Below are 20,799 nucleotides of genomic sequence, written 5' to 3'. Positions count from 1 at the left end.
TGCTGCCTTCTTAAATCTCAGGTGAATCTGGGCTACTAACTTTTCCTCTCTGTTAAATAACTTCAGTGGGATATTCATTTGAAAATGAAAATGTGCAAGCCATGCTTCTAAGATGCTTCTCCTGAGACTCTGTGTGACTGAGCAGGCAGCTGTGGCTAGGTCCCCCTACCCTTTGCCCTTTACATCCTGAAGCCTGTGGCCTTGGCCACCTGGCAATAAAGGTTCATCAGACCACGCACCATAGAACAAGTGCCATCATGGGTCACAGGGCAGTAGGGCCAACCTTCCGAAAAAGGGACTTCTTGCCTGGGCTGGGCAGGGTGGGTAGTACCCAGTCAGCCTTTAGGACACACCCCAAACTGGGAGTCTTTACTCTGGGCAGACGAGAGGAGCTGAGCGAACCCTTGAGCCTCTTATCTTCAGTCCAAAACTCAGGAGTCAGTTCCGTTTCTCCTCCCCAGCTAGTCCAGGCCTTTCCTCCTCTCTAGTCCTCTGCAGCACCAACCACACTCTGCAGCCCAGAGGAGGGGAATCCAGGAGCTACGCTGAGGAAGTGGAAGCAGGCCTGTATCCATGGCTGTAACTATGGGCAGGTGCTATCAGTAACCTGATTATTTTACAACCGGGGTCAACTTCTCTGGAACTGGGTTCCTAGTGCCTCTGAAGCTGAGCCATTTGCATCTTACAGGACTTGGAATTCTGGGGCGTGCCTCCTACAATATTTTCCAGGCCTTTCCTAAGAGCTGTAACTCTATCTCTACCACTCGCTTGAGAAAGAAAGGGAGGAGGATTTACCGAGAATTCAGTGCCAGTGAAGGACTGATCTGTAGCCACGTGTGTGGGTTTCAGTCCATGGTGGGGGTGGGAATGTACAAGGATGCTCTTAGGCCAGACAGGAAACAGACACTCCCAGACAGACAGCCCCTCATTCTGCACTGCCCCAGGTTTTTGGGCGGCTGGAAAGAACCCAGCTCTCAAGCTAGCTTTCTGTGCTCAGATGTGTCTTCCGGGTCATCTTGAGCCCAGCCAGGCCAGGGAGTGCTCGGCCCCTGAGCTGCTTGGGGTCAGCATTATGCACATCACTCAGAGTATACCAACCAAGTGCTGAGCCACGCCTGACCCCAGCTTAACTACTGCAGCTCATCGGGCACTTATTAATGAAACTGAAAACTGAGCACCCAGAGCAAGCAAAGGTTCACGCCCCTGTTGTGATGGTGTTGCATGAAGGAAACAGGAGAGTGATGTGAGTCAGCTTCTGGACACTCAGGGCTTCCGAGGTTGCTGTTTAATGCTGTACCCATCAATGCCCATCTGGCCGCCAGAGGAGGTGACACAGCCCACACAACTCCACTCCTTCCTAGCTAGCATGCCTCCTCTACTTACTACCATACAAACACTCCAGAGGGAACAGGAAGAGAGGAAGGCTCCATCCAGCCACTCACTCACCACACTTGAGCATTCTCTCCCTCCCTGACACACTCACACGCACACTCTCACGCTGCTGCCTGCGCCTGCTCACACACCCATGTGCATGCTCTACTGTCCTCGCACAGTGGGTGTCTGGATGCTGGAGTGGGCATTTTCCACACCTTCCCACTAGTGTGTGGGCTTTTGTTCCAAAGCAAAGGCAACTGTTTTCCCAGCATTCCTCACCACGAGTCTTCACAAATACACACACACACACACCACCACCACCACCACCACCTAATAGGAATCAGAGTTTCTTGGGCAAGCAGGGTTCTTCCAATCAAAAGGATGGCCAGAGGGAAACCACTCATAACTAACCCTCTCCAGGACTAGCCTTCCAAGAAAAGAATTCAGGCTAGACTAAAAAGTTCTTGAGCAACTAGAGGATGGACCAGCCCCCATTGCCCCAGGGTGGCTGACACCCTTGGGAAGAAGTTCCTCAAAGTTAGCCTTCTCAGCAGGAAGGTAAGCTGGGGTGCTGTCTGCCACTGGTTGGCAAGAAGGTGCTGAACGGAGGCAGAGAGAAGGAGGTGCTGCCTTGAGACAGCCCAGCAGAGGAGCCTGGATTACATTCAAAGTCATTTGGGCTCAAACGGCTTTCCAATGAAAGGGTAATTTACAACCTGGGGTTAAGCTACCCACTGGGGCCTGGGCCATCAATGGGCCCTTTCCCCCACACCAACCCACAGCTCAGAAGCAGGCATACTTCAGAGGCCAAGCGACCTTGGTCCACCATCACAGGCTCTCTGCCCACAGGAGTGAAGACAGCACCAACACCTTCCCCAGGCCCCGACACTGCTGTGTGCAGTGGGGGAAGGGGCTTTCCAGCTGATTCTGGGATAAGTAGGGCTTTATCTCAAGGGAGAATCTATTTCAAGCCACAATCCTCAGAAAGAGGGGGAAATCACAGAGTCCAAACACCATTTCAGGTAAAATCAGGAGGTTATTCATCTCCCCTCAGAGCAAGCAGGAAAAAAAAAAAAAAAATCAATGTTTTAGAGGGGGTAAAGGGTTCCATTTGAATTAATGGGTTTGTGGCTTCTCCATTGATCTGCGTCTCTTCACACTTTCTTTTTGTGCTTTTGTGCTCTGAGAGAGAGGGGAGGGAGAAGGGACTGGCAGGGAGGGGGCTCTCGATATGGAAAAGGACGGTCTAACCTTAACCTTTCTCCGGGAATAATGCTAATTAGCGAGGCTTAATGAGAACTTCCCCCAGGAAGAACGGCCTGGTAGAGGCGGCCGAACTCCCCGCAAATGCAGCTCCGAGAGAGAGAGAAGGGTCACTTTTGAACCCAAGAGGCTAGAATAGGAAGGCGAATTGCACCCCCTCCACACACACACACACACACACACACACACACACACACAACCCCGCCTGACAGTGTATCCTGCCTAGGAGCCCTTAGGTGAAGGGCGGCGAGCAGCCAGAGGGCGGAGGTGTAAATCCACTTTAACCCTTGCGCGCATTCTCTGGAGGCCCCCAGCGCGATGTGTCCCTTCACCAGGGGTCTCCGACACCTTAGTTTCTTCTTCATGGGTGCACATGAGATGGGCTGCCGGTCCCCTGGTGGAGGGACAGGAGCCTACCAAAGTGGGCTCAACTGTGCAAAACGCGTCTCAACTCCCCGCGCCGTGGCAAAGGAACCCCTCCCTACCACTCTACGCTTCCCGTCCCCACATCCCCAAACACAGTCCACTTCCTTTCTCCCGGAGGCAGAGGCCACCCGAGCCTGGCCCCCGCCCGGCTGCCAGAGAACGTCTACCTCCCAGGGACGAGGTGCGGAACCCGCTGCAAACAGCGTGGCCGCGGCACAATACCGCGGCGCGGCGCACACAATCACCGCCCCCCAGGACCGGCGGCGCGCACGGCCCGGAGTGGGGTGCGCCCCGCAGCCCCGGGCACTTGAAGCTAGGCGCACCTCTAGGGCGCCCCGCAAGCCCTGGAGCGCAGCCTCCGCCCCTCCCCGCTCTCGGGTACACTCGCCCGCCCCCAGCCCCAGCCCACTCCACCCAGGGCCAGCAGCTCGCCCAGCTCGGAAAGCTCCCCGTGAGTCCCCCTCCTCGGAACCCCCCAGTTCCCCTAACCGCAGCTCAACGGCCAGCGGCAGAGCAGGAGGAGGGGGCGGCGGCAGAGGGCCCAGGACCAGCCGGGTCGTAGGGTCCCCTAGGACTCCGTACCTGGGCGGGCGGCGAGGTGCAGACCGGCGATCTAGCTCTGGGAGTGAGCCGGGCGGGAGGCGGTGACAGCCCCACTGCTCCAGCTGCTGCTGCCGCCGCCGCGGCCGCCGGGGGAGAGGGGTTGGCACCGCCGCGGCGCGTCACTGCCCGGCCCGGGGGCGGGGGTGGCCAGGGGGAGGGCTCAGGCGAGCGGCAGCGGCGGCGGCGGCGCCGGGGCCCGGGAGGAAGGGGGAGGGGGGCACCGGGTACGGGGAGGCGGGGGAGGGGGCGGGACCGGGCACGGGGCGGGGGCCGGGGGGAGGGGAGCGCAGGAGGACGCACTCAGGGGGAGTAGGAGGAGCAGCAGAAGGAGGAGGTGGAGGGGAGGGAGAGAGGGAGGAGTGGGCATGGGGGGAAGGGGGAAGAGAGGAAAAGGAGGCACCCGGGGAGAGGAAAGAGGAGAAAGGAGAGTGGGGGAGAAGAGGAGGAAAAGGGAGGGTGTTGGGCCAGGTATGGGGACCAGAGCGCGCTGGACGCGCCGCTGTGCACTCCTGTGTAGAGCTCTCTTAAGGGAGAAGAGCTTGGAGGAATATCTCCTCAGGGCGCACAGCCCGGGAAAGAAGGCGATGGGAGCAGGGCTCGCCCCTGGCTCCCAGAGGCTGCGTACTTCAAGTCCTGGGCGGGGTGGGGGCATACCCTGTAAGCTGTCTGCGTTCAGACCAGGAGAGGGAGACTTGGCCCAAAGAAAGTGACTAAGGCAGGCATCGTCGAGAACTCTTGGTGCCATGGGGCCTCCAGACAACCCTCAACCCTACGCGTCTCTGAATCCGGGGCGACTCCGGTGCTCGTTGTGCAGGGCTGCGGGACCCGAGTGCTCAGCCCGAGGAGGTCCTTATGGGACGCTGACAAGGAAAAGCCAGGCACGTGGCCGACTCTGGATCGGGCCCCCGCCCACATCTCAGGGCCCCCTTTTCCCGATCAAGTTCAAGCTTGAGCTCCTCAGCACCCTACCCACGGGCCGCCTCCTCCCCTCCCCTCGCCTCTTCTCTATTCTGCACCATCTCGCCTCTCACTCTTCCTTTGTCTCTTTCCCACCACTTAGTTTGCACCCGCCCCTGCACCCCTCCTCTTTGCCCAGCGGCCAGCTACAAGGTCCAGGCTGCGCTCACCTGTTCGACCCAAACCTTCCGACGACCCGGAGCGCCCGCCGCCCGCTCGCTCCCGGCTCCCTCTGACGGCCCCCGCCCTACTCTGCGGGTCATTGTGCTCCCGCAGACCACACGGTGCCGGCTTCTTACGCTGCGCTGGCTACAGTAGTAAAGTCGTAGCATAATATTAAGAATGCTGCCCAGACCTGGGCGCGCACAATCTGCAGGGAAGGGAAGGCGCACGCCGACTAAAGGTGCGGTCCTCCTCGGGGCAAACAGATCTTCTGTCTCGGCTTCAGAAGACAGAATGGGGCGGCGCGAGGTGGCCAGAGGGTTACCCTGAACCTCCGGGCAACCTCAGACTCGCCTGAGACCTAACAAGCCGGTCTCCAGACCGCAGAATTAAAACCTCGACAGAGAAAAAAATGGGTTCGCCCCCCGAATTCTCACCACCAAGTCCAATGCCCAGGCTAGAACACATGGGCCTCGAATAAAGCTTGTGCTTTAACAGAGAGAGAGAGAGAGAGAGAGAGAGAGAGAGATGTTTGTGGAATTCTGTGGGGAGATGCCCCGCCCCCCAAAAGAAACCCAATAACGAGCCCACCTTCTGGTTCCTCTAGGAGGAAGGGCAATTTCTACAGATTCCTTTACACTACAACTCATTTACAGTGGAACCCGCAGAGGAAAGCAAAGGAGACAGCCACCGCGATTGTTTGTAATTTTGAAACAGACTGCCTTTAACCCTCCAACTTTTCTTTTAAAAGCCCTTTTCTTTCTTCCTCTGAAAGCTTTGCATTGTGAACAATCTATAATAGACAAGACTCCCTCTACAGGTTTGGTTTGTAATTACAACCACGGGTTCGGAGCTCCGTGTTCACGGATTAGAAAAGACAACACTTCAAATTAACAGCACACAGACTTCATTCTGCACATGCTAAAGATTTTTACTGTCAATAAGAAACCCGCGCTTTTAAAAAAGGATTTAGGCATGTTACTCATTAGTGCCTTTTACTCCTGAAATGTAATGTGTTTTCAAATCAATTCACCAATTCCTGCTTTCTCTGTTAGATCTTTACTTCTTATCAATTGGGGTGTGGGAGTCTAGGGTCTTGGCTCACCTCACACCAATTCAGGCTCAGGATTTTCCTGCCTCTTTCCAAAACATTCCTTGAGACCTTTGACCTCGCCTGGCTTGAGTCACTATTTCATAGTGGCAGTGGACATCTGGGCTTGAAATATAAAGCCACAGGCAGCTCAAGTTCAAAGGTGGAATTGAACCCAGATAACCCACCGCCCCTCAGACTCATAGAGCAGGCAGCTCAGGGGGGCAGGGCACACTCAGTTACCATTCTTACAATACACAACTCAAAGCCCCATGGCCCACAGACTCAGTGGGGCTTGCACTTCTGAATGCTGGAAGACTCCCAAGACTTGTCCTCACAGGGTTGCTCCTCCCTGAGGAGCCTTGTGTTGGTGGTTTTCAGTGACCTTGTCCCTCTGGCCAACTCCTGCTGGCCTTAAAGTGGTCACACTGTGGGTCTCCACAAAAAATTAGATGACCCAGTTTTTTTTGACCAAGAATTCTCCCAGCTCCCTATGTGGGAAGGGTTCCATAGCATAGGAAAAAGGCTGGCTTTTGTGTCACCTTGAGGCTCAGCAGTGGACACCACAGGGCACCCACAAAAGCGGGCTTTTATGACTATGCCCAAAGCAGAGGCCGGCGGGATATGAGGAAGGACAGGAACTTAGTCCAACCAGAGTAGACACCACTGAAGCATCTGAAAGTATTTGAAAAGCCATTCATCACCACAGATTACTTCTCAGTGACATGACTGTGTGCCCCTTCTGTCTGTGTTGGTTATGCCTGTGCCAGGTCCCTCCCACCAAAGTGTTTGAATCTCTGAATAAGAAAACACTCTGACAAGAAATTCTGAAGGAGGGCTCTCCATAGTCCTGGACTATTCAAAAAATGCCCATGAGTGGGTATGGCGTTCATGCTAGTTACAGGAAGTAGGACAGGGACATCATTACAAGTTTGAGGCTATTCCAAAAGCCAAAACACAAACAAAAACCACATATTGTCATTAATTTAACTGCAGTGACTAAACTAGTGAAAACCTCCAGTAAATACAGCATGTGGGCTCTGGTTATACCCTGGACATAAAGGCACAGGTAGGAATGAGACAAAGAAACTGAGGGCAGAGTCAAGCGGGAAGTAGGTGGGCTGAGGGGGAGGGTCAGGCAACCTCAAGGAGTGGACCAACATGCTCCTGGGTGAAGACCTTGAAACACAGCCTTCCAGGCAGATGCAGACTTGGCAGCTGATACAAAGGTCCTGGAAGCTCTGTGGTGCTGAGTGTTACCGTTGGGGAGTGGGAGGGTGGGGGGCAGCATGGCAGGGCCCAGGGGTGCCTGAGTGTGCCCAGCTTGTACACAGCTGAGAGGCATGAGAATTTCATTTGGGCTGCTAAGGCCATACAAGCTCAGTGAAGTTTCCAGACCAGGGCAGATGGCACTTAAAGGCACAGCAGGAGAGCAGATAGATGAGGTCTCAGAGAGACACTGGCTTAGCAATGGTGACACTGGGTTTCTGTCCCAAGTTCCTCAAAATAAACCAAGAGGAACTAGCCCAATGGGACTGGTTCAAACTCTAACACCACACAAATGAGGCATGCTTCATCCTCTGTAGGCCTCATTTTCACAACTACTTGACAGAAACTCTTCTACTTTGAAATTAGAACCCTGAGCTGGGAATGTAGTTCAGTCGTTAGAGTACATGTCTAGCATGACTAAGGGCTTGTGTTCAATCTCAAGAACTATAAACTAGACATGTCTATAATCCAGCACTCAGGAGGTGGCAGCAGCAGGACCAGGAGTTCAAGGTAATTACCGCCTACGCGGTGAGTTCAAGGTCAGCCTGGACTACATGATAATACATAAAAAGTGTGAGGGTGAGGGGTGGGTTGGGGAGCTGGCAAGGTGACTCAGTGGGTAAGAGTGTTTGTTCTCAAGCTTGAAGACCTGAGTTCAATCCCCCAAATCCACATGGCAAAGCAAAAAACAAGCTCACAAGTAATCCTCAGCTATCACACACACAAGCACCTCAGTATTCAGGCCCCAAAATAAACATGGTTGTGTTGTTGTTTTAAAACTAGTAATAAAATAAAGTAACCAAGGAGATGGCTAGTGAATACAAGTACAGCGCCATAACTTTATGTTCACTTAATGCACACTTAAGTCATCTGAGAGAAGAGAGAAGGGATCTTCAACTGAAAAAATACCTCTGTAAAAATCAAGTTTTAATCTCAGAATTTGGGAGGCAGAGTCAGGCAGATTTCTCAGTTCAAGGCCAGCCTGGTCTACAGAGTGAGTTCCAGAACAGCCCCTCAGTTAGGCAAGCAGTGGGCATATTTTAAATAAGTGATTGATGGGAGTGAGCCCAGCTCACGGTGGGTGGAGCCACTTCTGGGGTAGTAGTCCTGGGTTCTATAAGAAAGCAGGTTTAGCTGGCAGTGCAGGCCTTTGATCCCAGCACTCTGGGAGGCTAGCATATTCCAGGATGGCCTGGGCTACACAAGAAAAACCTTGTCTCAGAAAACCAACAAACAAACAAAAAGAAAAAAAAATAGAAAAAATTAAGAAAGCAGGCTGAGTGAGGCTGTAAACAGCATGCCTCCAGGTTCCTGTCCAGGGAGTCCTGGCCCTGACTTCCTGCAGTGACTGTCATCTGGAAGTGTGAGCATAATAAACCCTTTCCTTCCCAAATTAGTTTTGGTCATGGTGCTTCATCACAGCGATAGGAACCCCACACCAGTGCTCATACAGACATCCATGTAAGAAGCTACACCTGGCTGTGCCTGCACGCCAAGGAATGAGTGTGTGTTGTGCCTTCCCTTCTCTGCCTTTTAATTTTTGGTAATGGTTTTTTGTGTTTGTTGTTTTGACATAAGAAAATTTTACAATCATATCATCAGGTTTAGTTGGGTTTTTTCTTCACAGCTTTAGAAGTGAAGGCTTTTATTCCCATATATTCAGAAGTTTTGTTATAATTCATCTGAATTATCTTTTGGAACATCTATGTCATGTAGCATTAAGTATTTTAAATTTACCTCTACACAATTACTAAAACAGAGGTTCCCTTTCAGACTGCCTTTTTTTTTTTTTTTTTTTTTTTTTTTTGAGCTAGGGCCTTGAAATGACTCACTATTTAGGATAACCTTAAACTTTGTATCTTCCTGGCTTTGCTTCCTGAGTGTGCGGAGAACACAGTGCTACCATGTCTACCAGTTTTTTTTTTTTTTTTTTTTTTTTGGGGGGGGGGGTGGGAAACATTCTTTTGTTTTGTTTGAAACAGGGTTTCTTTGTGTAGCCCTAGCTGTCCTGGGACTCCCTGTTTAGACCAGGCTGGCCTCAAATTCAGAGATCCTCCTGCCTCTGCCTCCCAAGTGTTGGGATTAAAGGCATGAGCCACTAGCTATGCGTTCACTTAACCAACTGAGCTATAAGCTCAACCTAAGTTTTCTAAGTGGTCTAATGGTTTTCTCAATGGTCTGGTTCATATTCACCCACCTACTACCTTCCCCAGAGACTAGCTCACCATATAGTGAGGCTGGCCTTGAACTTCTGATCCTCCAGTCTCACCTTGCTGAACACTAGATTACCATGGGCCTTCATGTGTGGACTTCCTCCTTTCCTCTCTTTTGTCTTTCTCCTCTTCTGTTAAGGATCAGATCTAGTGTCTTGTGAAGGCGATGGGAAAATGAGGTACAGTCCCAACCCTTTAATAAAACTATCTTAGTTTTTCTCCTCATTTTTTATTTTTGTCTGAGGCCATACTATGTAGCCCAGGCTGGCCTGAGATTTACAGCTATCTTATGCTTCAGCCTATAAAATGCTGGAATTACAAGCCTGAACTACCATACCTAACACTGTCTTTCTTAAATTGCCCATGCTAAGAGTTGAGAGACAGCACTCCAGTAGAGTGTTTGTCTAGCTGCATGAGGACCTTGATTTGATCCCCAGTACCACTAAATAAACAGATATCTCACCATTATCCATTGGTCAGAAATGACCTCTTTCTGCTCTGTTCATCCATCTTTATCTGTCTCACTGCTCTAAAGATATGTTAAGACGCTGGAAAGATGGTGCAGTGGTCCTGTTCTTACACATGGTGGTTCACAATCACCTCTAAGTCCAATTCCAGTCCTCCTTCTTGCCCCCTCAGGCACCTGACACACACATGGTACAAACATTCCCACAAGCACTTACACATACACATAAAATAATACTTTAAAAGAGATCTATTAGTATCTGATGAGGCCAGCACACACCTCAACCTCCCCCAAACTCTGTCTGTGGACATGGGGAATAAATATGGAGATGCCCTGGGCACAGGAAGGAAGTGTCTCCTGGAGAGAGGGAGAATTTCCTGGAGGGAGGGAGGAAGGGTCTCCTGGAGGGAGGGAGAATTTCCTGGAGGGAGGGAGGAAGGGTCTCCTGGAGGGAGGGAGGAAGGGTCTCCTGGAGGGAGGGAGGAAGGGTCTCCTGGAGGGAGGGAGGAAGGAAGGGTCTCCTGGAGGGAGGGAGGGAGGAAGGGTCTCCTGGAGCGAGGGAGGGAGGAAGGGTCTCCTGGAGGGAGGGAGGGAGGAAGGGTCTCCTGGAGGGAGGGAGGGAGGAAGGGTCTCCTGGAGGGAGGGAGGAAGGGTCTCCTGGAGGGAGGGAGGAAGGGTCTCCTGGAGGGAGGGAGGAAGGGTCCCCTGGAGGGAGGGAGGAAGGGTCTCCTGGAGGGAGGGAGGAAGGGTCTCCTGGAGGGAGGGAGAGAGGAAGGGTGTCCTGGAGGGAGGGAGGGAGGGAGGAAGGGTCTCCTGGAGGGAGGGAGGGAGGGAGGAAGGGTCTCCTGGAGGGAGGGAGGGAGGAAGGGTCTCCTGGAGGGAGGGAGGGAGGAAGGGTCTCCTGGAGGGAGGGAGGAAGGGTCTCCTGGAGGGAGGGAGGGAGGGAGGAAGGGTCTCCTGGAGGGAGGGAGGAAGGAAGGGTCTCCTGGAGGGAGGGAGGAAGGGTCTCCTGGAGGGAGGAAGGAAGGGTCTCCTGGAGGGAGGGAGGAAGGAAGGGTCTCCTGGAGGGAGGGAGGGAGGGAGGAAGGGTCTCCTGGAGGGAGGGAGGAAGGGTCTCCTGGAGGGAGGGAGGAAGGGTCTCCTGGAGGGAGGGAGGAAGGAAGGGTCTCCTGAGAGGTATCTCTTCTCTGAGCTGGGTAGTGTCTCCGCTTTCACAACTCTGGCAGAGTGTCACAGTAGAGCAGAGGAGTGGCTTAGTTCACTCATTTATTCTCCTGCACTGGCTGCAACCTCCAAGCCGGCTCGGCTCGGGCTCTTTGCTTAAGTCTAGGGGCAGCAGTCCAGTCAGCACGGAAGCCTGACTTGGGGAGACACATGCTTCCCACAGCCATGACCACATGTCACTTACTCTATCTTTATTCTCCTTTATTTTTAAAGATTTATTTATTTATTACATATAAGTACACCGTTGCTGTCCTCAGACACACCAGAAGAGGGCATCAGATCTCATTACAGATGGTTATGAGCCACCATATGATTGCTGGGAATTGAACCCAGGACTGTCAGTGCTCTTAACTACTGAGCCATCTCTCCAGCCCTATTCTCCTTTCCAAGAGTGCCTTGCCTTTTTTTTTTTAAATATGTATAAGTATTTTGCCTTCATGTATGTGTGTGTGAATCCCTTAGAAGTGGAGTTATGGGTGGTTGTGAACCACTGAGTGGGTGCTGAGAACGGAACACAGGCCCTCTACAACAACAGCAAGTGCTCTAAAACAGTCTTCTCTCTGACCCCCAGCTGTCTTGCTTTAAAATGCCATCAGGTCCCTCTGGTCATGTCACACTCCCACTTTGAAACCTTCTACAGCTCCTACCTCCTGTTCTGTTCAGGGTCTTGCACAGCCCTTGGTCTAATCTTCAGGTCATCTCTGGGAACTCTGTGGTGGCAGAGTCACCATCTTCTGCCTCTCTTCATCCATGAGCAACCCTCCATGCCTCTGTTCTTACATGTTTTCAAGTATGTGCTCCTACCACAACCATGTACAGAGCCCCTAGCCTGTGCCAGGTACCATGAGTGCAGTTAACATGGGAGGAAGTGGTGCAGAGAGGTCTGTCTCTGGGTACCTGCAGGCCAGCATGAAGGGGGACAGGCAGAGGAGCATGCAGCTTTTTAATCTGATGCTATTGACAGGAGGTGTGTCATAGATGAGCTTGACAGTCAAAGGGCAGCAGGGAAGGAAGTGGTGTGTCCAGGAGGCCTCTGCTGAGGTGACAGATACACAAGGTGGGGAGGGATTGCTAGGTAGGGAGATACAGACAGTCAACAAAGCCCTGCCCACTGTCCCCAAGCCTGGCCCTTGCTGGACTCAAGAGTGCCAAGGTGACTGACAGCCTGTGTGGAGGCAAGCCCTGTCCAGGTTGTCATAGATGTGGAGCCGACAGGTCTCTGCATTGTGTCTCTTCTCTCCTAGCAGATGGCAAGCTCAGGGACTGAGGCAGGCCCTTTGACCGCAGAGTCCTCACCTCATGCCTTACAGCAGGGCCTAATGGGTAGAGCACCCAGGCTCTTGCTCCTCTCACGCCTCCTTGGGAGAAGGCCCATCATAAGGTGAAGGCCGTTCTCCCTACAGATCTTGCACTTTAGTGAGCTGTACAGACAGATCGTCCTGGCCAGAAATGGCACCAGACCCTCCCTCAAGGTCCTCAGGAGGTAGGGAGAAATAAATTCTTGAGTTCAAGGTCAGCTGCTCAGTTCGAGACTAGCCAGGGATATATAGTGAGACCCTGTCTCTAAAACAACACAAAATCAACACTGCCCTAGAGTGCCCTAGGGCCATTCCTAGCAGTCCCCATCGGAAAGCTGCCGGACTTGTCACCACAGCCAGGAAGGAGGATGACAGGGACCCAGTGAAAGAAACGTCTGATGGTGGACATGACCATGCTAACAAGCTGACGAGCGGGAGCACACATTTCAGGTGCCTGCAACAGGCACAATCCAGTCTGACTAGAAGGGGCATAAGGGTCTTTGTGGTATAGACAATGTTATTCCTTGGTCCGGATATTGCTCATAGGAGGTGGGAAGCGTGTAAAACCTCGTGAGTTGTTCACTCTATACTCATTTGCATATGGGTTGTTAGGGACAATGAGCATCCACTGAAAACCTGAAAAGGCAGCAAGCCAAGTAAGCTGTCAGGTTGTAGCATCCTGAGCACCAGGAGCGCTTGGAGCCAATCCGTGCAACTCACAGCCCCCACACAAGCAAGGGTAATAACTTAATAACTTAAATACCACATGCACAGGAAGGCTGGAGGCTTTGGGAGACTAGGAGACTGAAGTCATCAAGCAGCTAAGAAGCCATTTGGTGGGCAAAGGCCATAGGGTAAAAATAGTCACAGAGCTGGAAGCAAGGGGCATTTTGGGGTTTGGACCAAGGTTTGTATCTCTAGGATGCATGGCATGTCCTACTTTAGTAAAAGCCTGTGGGTAGACTAGTGACAATGGCATGAGTTGCCAGTCACTATGACAGTCACAGTCCAACAAAATGAAGCCCCCTGCTGTGTGGCCCACGTTAGGTTAATGGATCACGGCAGATCAGCAGATCTGTGCCTGTCTGGTGAATCCACGGGCACTAGAGCCCTGATGACCTCAGGGTCACCCTATCCTGATGACTGTTTTCCTTTCTCTTCTTCTTCCCTGCCTTGGGAAACAACAGTGTTAGGAGGCAGGGAGGTACTTTCACTGGCATGATTTCATGCAGGTTACTTAATGCTCTAGAATGGAGCCTTAGTCTTCCTGCACTGAGCAACTGACACCTGGTGTTCCTGCTTTCTCCTTGTCTCTAGCCATCCCCTTTCCTTTCCCTCTTCTCTCCTGCTCCAACCAAAATCATCTTACTATCCCAAGGCAATGCCACCAGGTCTTATTGCAGAGTATGGTTACCTCGGCCCCACACCTTTGTCCCCAGCTATACAGGATAAAAAGTAGTTCTCTCTCCTGCAGCCCATGACTTGGCAGACTTTTGGGGATGCTTCTGTTCTGCTGAAGTAGCCTAGCCTTACCTGCCCCTCACCCTGGATGGATAGGATGCCCAAAACAGCACACACAGTCCAGACACCCACAAGGACGGCAGGCCTTACAGCAGGGCTTGCATCTCTCTCCCTTCAGGACTGAAAGGGCCTCACACTTTGCTACACGGGCTGTCAGAATCTCTGACTAAGATCCCTGGGTACAGGGCTCCTGCCTGTCTATGGATGGACCAGACAGCCAGGAAGCCAGGTCCCATGTCCCTTCTCTACTGAGTGTGAACTCCTATAAGATAGTATTCAGGGCCAGGCACCTCTGGCTTGTCTTGTATAGTGGGGTTGGGGAGTCAAGTGACTTGCAGAAACAGTGGGAAGGACAGCAGCAAGCCTCCTCAGGAAGGTTCTAGCCCTGGGACAAGACTATGAGAGCCACAGCCACCATGTTCAGCATCAGTATTTAAGTGCCTCAACAGGAAGGTCATACCCTCAGTCATTTTAAATGCCCTCAGGCTGGTGAGGTCTGTGGGGTGGGGTGGAGGGTTGTGGTGACTGCATTCTTAAGGCTCCCCAGGTTCTCTTATTAGGGAACAACCAAGAATGTGGGGAAGCTGGAGAGAGAGAGGGTCAGGGGTGGGCTCTGGGCCTCATTAGACTTGACACTCCTGTCTGACACCAGCCAGCAATGCCCTGGACCCCTATCCCCGTTTCCCTTGTAAAAGGGACTAGACAGTGAAATACAGGCTCTGCTAAGTGCTGGGACCCAGCCCGGCCTTGCTGTTGGTACTAGAACAGGGAACCTGCTGCCATAGAAGGGAAAGTGAGGCAGCCATGCTCGGAACTGGGGCCACTCTCACTTGCTTTCATATCTGGTCAAGTCCTGCTCTGCTCTGGTGGCAGCATGTGGCACAGGGTAAACTTAGGAGTTACCTTTGTAGGCTGTTCCTTGCTCCTCCCTCCCTCCATCCTACCCCTCACCCCCACAGTCCTACCCCAGGGCCTTTGTACTCGCTGTCTCTGCAGGAAAGCCTAGAGGGCTGGCTGCTTCTCATCAGTCAGTGCTTGGCTCACCTCCTCAGAGTTTTTTTTCTCAGAAGCGCACAGTCTCATCCATTTGAACTCTCTGCCCCAAACACCTCTCTCTTTCCTGTTTTGGTTGGTTGGCTGCTTTTAGTTTTGTTCTGTTCTCATTTTTTCTTCCTGACGTATTTATCATCTCTGAGGCCTGTGCGTATGCGCACCCAGGATGTACAGGTTTTCTATGCCCCTCACTGCCAGATCCCTGCTGCCAGAGGCTCCTAGCACTTATTACAACAAATGACCTCTAAGTTAATCAGGGAAGAGATTCTCAGAGACACATACAACAGCAGCGAGTCACAGTGTGTGTGCAAGGGCTTCTCTCTCAATCTGAATGGGGGTGGCAGAGCCACCAGCCTGCTGAGGGTTTACACTGGTTCCTCTTCATTAAACAAAGCAGCCATCACAAATCCAACCTCAAAAGAGAGTGAGCCTGTTAATGAGGTAAACACAGTTACGACCAGGAAAAGGCTTGGCCACGGCTTCTCCAGGTCCACACAGAGCCATTATCTCTAATTGATCTCCAGACATCAGCTGCTGAGGCGGCTGAAACCCTCCTGCACCCTCCAGGTCTGGTTACAAAGCCCTAGGCTGCCACTCACGGCATGGAGACAGCCCTGTGAGTTCCTCTTTGCTGGGGTGACAGGTCTGCCTGGCCCACATGGAAAGGACCTGCTGCCTCACAAGACTGACAGCCGTAGCCACTGTGTTCAGTGCCGGCATTTAGACTCCTTAAAAGGAAGGTCTTGCCTTCAAGAAAAGTTGACAAAAGCCAGTTAGAGCCTGAAAAGCCCCAATGCTCCAAATACCTTACTAGCAGTGGAAGGGAAAGATACCCAAAACCTGGGGTGAAGAGTTTATCCCCACCAGAACAAGGGCATTAAAAACAGTGTGCATGCAATAAAGTAAATCTCAGGCCCAAGGCACAAGGTCCCAAATTCCCATTGGGTCTCAGTGGTAGGTCACAAGGTCGACTTTCAGTTCAGTGACCATCTGGACCATTTGAGCTGCTCCTTCCCGGCCCAGCTCAGGAAAGACGCCTCCTTTCCTGCACTTTTGTCCTTAGGGACAGAGCTGGGCCGAGCTCCCAGGCTGCCTGTTCCCAGTAGAGCTCTGTGAGGACTGAGCTTCCCTTCCTTTATGGGGCCCAGCTAGCAGCTCCTGGCCTCCTCCTTCCTGGTTTCCCCACAGACACAGACAAACCATGCACAGCTAGGTCCACACTCAGGACTGCTGTTGACAGCCCACACAGTCACAGTGCCTGTGCTAGCAAATTATAGGCACTGCAGACATGCTTCTGGTTAATGAAGTTAAAAAGGCCTCCTGGAATCCTCACAGCCTAGACAGGGACAGGGATTTGAGAAGCTGCCAGAGACAGGAGCCCTTTTGGGCCCAGGATGTCCAGCTCATGGAAGAAAAGGGATGTGGTTGTTTTCTATTTGTTCCATATAGATTCAGGGACACTGGAGGGAAGAAGGGGCCAGGTCTCCGTGGACGCAAGCTGTCCCAGCAAAGCACATTCATTCTCTTAGAGTATTTAGAAGTCAGGACAAATTTCTAAAAAACACATAGATAGTCCATAGTATATTAACCAGGAATGATAACTCCCAACCAAGCATATTCAAGCTTCCCACCCTTTCCTCTGTCATGCTCTGAGAAGCCACTTCCTCTTGAGGTCAAGAATGCCAATAGTGGGGCTGGAAAGACAGCTCAGAGGGTAGGAGTGTTTTCTGTTCCTACAGAGGACCTAAACTCAGTTCCCAGCGTATGATCACTCACAACATCTATAATCCCAGCTCCGGGGGATCCAGTACCCTGTTCTTGTGCTGAAGGCACTGCGCATACACGGTGCATATATATACATATATATATATATTCAAATACACGGTATATATATATATATATATATATATATATATATATATATATATATATATATATATATATATATTCAGGCAAACACTCCTACACATAAAATAGACAAACCCTTTAAAAAAACAAAAGAAAGATTCCAGCTGTGCCAAACCCGTCTGCAGGATGGTGGGAGTACTGCCTAGCCTGTCTGCAGGATGGTGGGAGCAGTGCCTGGCCTGTCTGCAGGATGGTGGGAGCACTGCCTGGCCTGACTGCAGGATGGTGGGAGCACTGCCTGGCCTGACTGCAGGATGGTGGGAGCACTGCCTGGCCTGACTGCAGGATGGTGGGAGTACTGCCTAGCCTGTCTGCAGGATGGTGGGAGTACTGCCTAGCCTGTCTGCAGGATGGTGGGAGCACCGCCTGGCCTGTCTGCAGGATGGTGGGAGCACTACCTAGCCTGTCTGCAGGATGGTGGGAGCACTGCCTAGCATGACTGCAGGATGGTGGGAGCACTGCCTGGCCTGACTGCAGGATGGTGGGAGCACTGCCTAGCATGACTGCAGGATGGTGGGAGTACTGCCTAGCCTGTCTGCAGGATGGTGGGAGCAGTGCCTGGCCTGTCTGCAGCCCCCAGGCTCTAGCTGGTTGTTAAGTGAACCTGCTTATTCACTTACAGGCCAGTTCACAGCAGAGCTCCGGGAAGAGAGAGCTTCCTTTTGTTTACGGGGCACACCTAGCAGCTCCTGGCCTCCTTCCTGGCTTCCCCACAGACACAGATGAGCCATGCCCAAGCTAGACCCACACTCAGGATTGCTGGCCAAGTCAGATGAGCCTCCAACCAACAAGGAGAAGATACACTAAAAAAGCATTCCCTTTCCACAAATCACTTGGTTTTTTTTTAATTTAGTAAAACTTTGAAAAGAAAACAAGAGAATGCCGATTCCTGTGAGAATTATAAAGCCTTAATATTTAACATGGTATGCCGAAGGAAGAGGCAAATAAAATCCAACTGAACAAAAATCCTGCAATGTATAAAGGTAGTCTTAAAGCTGTGGGGAAAATAGGGTTCCTCCTCTTCCTTGCTGTCGTCAATCATTAGTTATTTTGTACTGGGGATGGAACTCAGGACCCCATATGTGCTAAGCAAATGTTCTACAACTGAGCTAAGCCCTCAGCCCCTAAAGAGGTTATTTAAACCAAGATGCCGAGACAAAAGGGTGAAGCGCGGTTCATATTTTACAACATACTAGGGTAAGCTCTAACTGGACAAAGATCTAGTATTAAAAAGCGAAGACAAGGATCTGTGAGACAGCTTGATGGCTGTGGAAGGAAAAAACTGACAGGTCCCAAAAGCTGTCACATGATCTCCACAATGCTGTTGCATAAATATACCCATACACACGTGCATACATAAAATAAGTAATGTAATAACAACTGTAAGTGAAAATTAAAACATGCTTGTTTCTGTCCACCTAGGGGGTCTAGAACAGAGGACACTCCAACGGCAAGTGCACTTAATACCTTAAATATATTTTTAGTATGACTCTCCAAGAAGAGAGGCTTCCTGGAAAAAAATGGCTGGTCCTGGAGCTGGAGAAGGAAGGATGAGTCGGCATGCTGCCATCCCAAGGAGTCATGTAAACCAAAAACCAAGCCAGAGTCCAAACCAAACCAACCAAAGAAAGCAAACCCAAATGGGAACACATGGAAAGGCTGCAGGAGCCAACAGGAAGTGTCCCAGTTGCCCAAACTGAGAAGAACTAGACTCTAACATGGAGGAGCGCTGTGCACAGATTAAGGAGTAAGCAGCCTGGTGGCCGTACAGAGAGAGGAGGAAAGGATAGAAAAGCACACTGCATGGGAAGCCAGGGGTGGCTCTTGCAGCCCCTTCATTGTCCCTCCTCAACAACAGACAGGACAACCCTGGGAATGAGATCTGGTAGACGCTGCTTCAGCCAGGAGCCATCAAGGCCAACATCACATAGATCATGTTGACAGTCAGAAGCTGTCTATGATGTGGTGAGAGCCTCACGCGTGTCTGTGTTCTTCCTTGGAATGACCATAAATATTAGCACTTATATTGAGAAAGATATCAGAGAAAATACAAAATCCCACAAAGCACATGACCAGCACTGATCACAACTGTCAAGGTCATCACAACCCAGGAAAATCCAGAATAGTGCCACAGCCTAGGGGAGCCCTAAAACACACTGGTGTAACAATGCATCCTGTCCTCAAACAGCCATTGACTTCAGTTAACAGTGTATCAGTGTCTGCTCCTGAGGCACAGTCACTAACATGTTGCTAACAGTTGAAACTGCCAGTGGGGAGGAGGAGAATGTGGGAATCCTCTCATCTCAGTCTTTCTGTAAATCTAAAACTCTTCTCAAACACAATCTATCACAAGAATGAGAACAAGGGCTTGTTCCATGTCTGGGTATTTGCCTCACACCATGGTGCCCGAAGTCAAAGTGGGCACAGGAGGGAAGAAGCAGACATTTGAAGAGAACAAAGTTTTACCCTCAGTTCATACTGGGAGCCAGTGCCATCTACTGCCTTGTGACCTTGGTTTTCTTCTATTCATCTGCCTCATTCTGGGCCTGGATGGCTCTGGACTTTAGCCTAGCAGTGTATAGGGGCAGCTGCCACTCTCTGAGCTCAATGGCTTGGGCATCATTCTCTGAGGATGGGTCCTTGATGGGTGGTGGCATGGACCTCAACATGGAGCACTCTAAGGATGTGATCCTGCCGACAGCTACTGTTCAGGTGCTCAGCTGCTTCTCCCTCTACATCTGGTTCTTCTGGCTTCTGGACCCAGGCTGGGCCCTTTACCTCTGTGGGTAAAGGTGCTGGGCCCCTGGTCCACAGCAGAGAGTGGAGCCCCAGTACGACAGATGAAAAGGTTATAGTGTCCTTACTGGGGCCATAGGCTGCTGGGCACTGGTTGGCCCTATTACATTGCATGACCCCATGCCTGGAGCACTGAGGGCCTAGTTTAAGGGCCCAAAGCAGCCTGAATTATAGGGTTACTAAATAAATAGTTTTGAATGTGGCTTAAAAAAAAAAGAATGAGAAACTGGAAATACTCAAAGGAAACTTGGGGCTGTGTTGACTGTTTTGAGACTCAAATGCAGGCGAGAAGAGGAGGGGAAGGAAGGGGGAAGGAAGAAAAAAGAAGAATAAAAGAAAGAAGAAAAAGACAGTGAATCTGAGCCCATAAAAATAAAAACGACAAATATATTCAGCACTGGAAAAATCAAAAGATACAGAGCCAAGGATGAGGAAAAGACACAGTGGCCAACTCTGGGGAAATCCAAGGAAAGCAAATGCAATCATGGTATGCTGATTGGGTCAGCTACAAACACTATGTGCACAGTAATAATGTAATGTAATGGTAGCGACTTATGTGCATAGAGAGACACGGGTACACCAAGGAAGAGTGGGAAGAATGAATGACTGTGCTTATGAGCAAGTACAAGGGTTCAAACCCTAGTACAGCAAGAAATTCTTAACAGTGACCAGGAAAGCCCAAAGTTAAAAAAAAAAAAAATGACACTAACCAGCCAGCAAACCAACAAGTGAAGTAGTATAAACTTGTTACTCAGAAACAGAAGACAGAGAAGAGATGGGGGAGGGTAAGAGGACGTCTACACTGAGAACAGAAACTGAAGTGAGCAGGTTGGGGCAGAGGCCGCAGCTCTCTCTGAGACTTAAAATGTTCCTCCCGATAAAAGTAAAAATGAATACAAATAAACAAAAACAAAGAAAAGATAAAAGGCCTCCAGAGGGAGAGGGCACTTCTGAGGGCAAGCTGCCCTGGGGTCACAGGCAGACCCCGTGAGCACATCCTCCACAGTGGCAATGTTCCAAGGACCATACTTGCCTGGAGAAATCCAGGCAGCAGCCTCAGCCAAGGCCAGTATTTCAGTTGCTTTTTGTTTTTCTTGCTGTAGCTCAACCCCTCCTCCAGAGCCAGAGATTTACAGAGGCAGGAGATTCTATCAAAAAACATGGCTACTGGTGTTC

At 51.2% G+C, this 20,799-nt stretch overlaps 1 protein-coding gene and 1 pseudogene across 4 annotated transcripts in view; one reads left to right on the top strand and one right to left on the bottom strand.

Annotated features, from left to right (window-relative positions):
• The window catches only part of NOL4L (nucleolar protein 4 like), a gene marked incomplete at its 5' end in the record, with an annotated part of 112,360 nt that overhangs the window by 27,698 nt on the left and 63,863 nt on the right, over positions 1 to 20,799 (bottom strand). The window contains one exon of one of the 3 annotated variants that reach the window (XM_080925745.1): positions 3,646 to 3,763. The exons of the other annotated variants lie outside the window; for them this stretch is intronic. Of the gene's footprint in view, positions 1 to 3,645; positions 3,764 to 20,799 lie in introns of those variants that run through there. 3 annotated transcript variants of the gene reach the window in all.
• On the top strand, positions 19,227 to 19,617 carry LOC308427070 (transmembrane protein 208-like; annotated as a pseudogene). The gene has a single exon. The product of its transcript is annotated as a transmembrane protein 208-like (transcript).

The sequence above is a fragment of the Micromys minutus genome (assembly GCF_963924665.1).
Source record: "Micromys minutus genome assembly, chromosome: 11".
Classification (NCBI taxonomy): domain Eukaryota; kingdom Metazoa; phylum Chordata; class Mammalia; order Rodentia; family Muridae; genus Micromys; species Micromys minutus.
The sequence above is the reverse complement of the archived record's forward strand: the minus strand, read 5'-3'. Positions and strand labels throughout refer to the sequence as shown.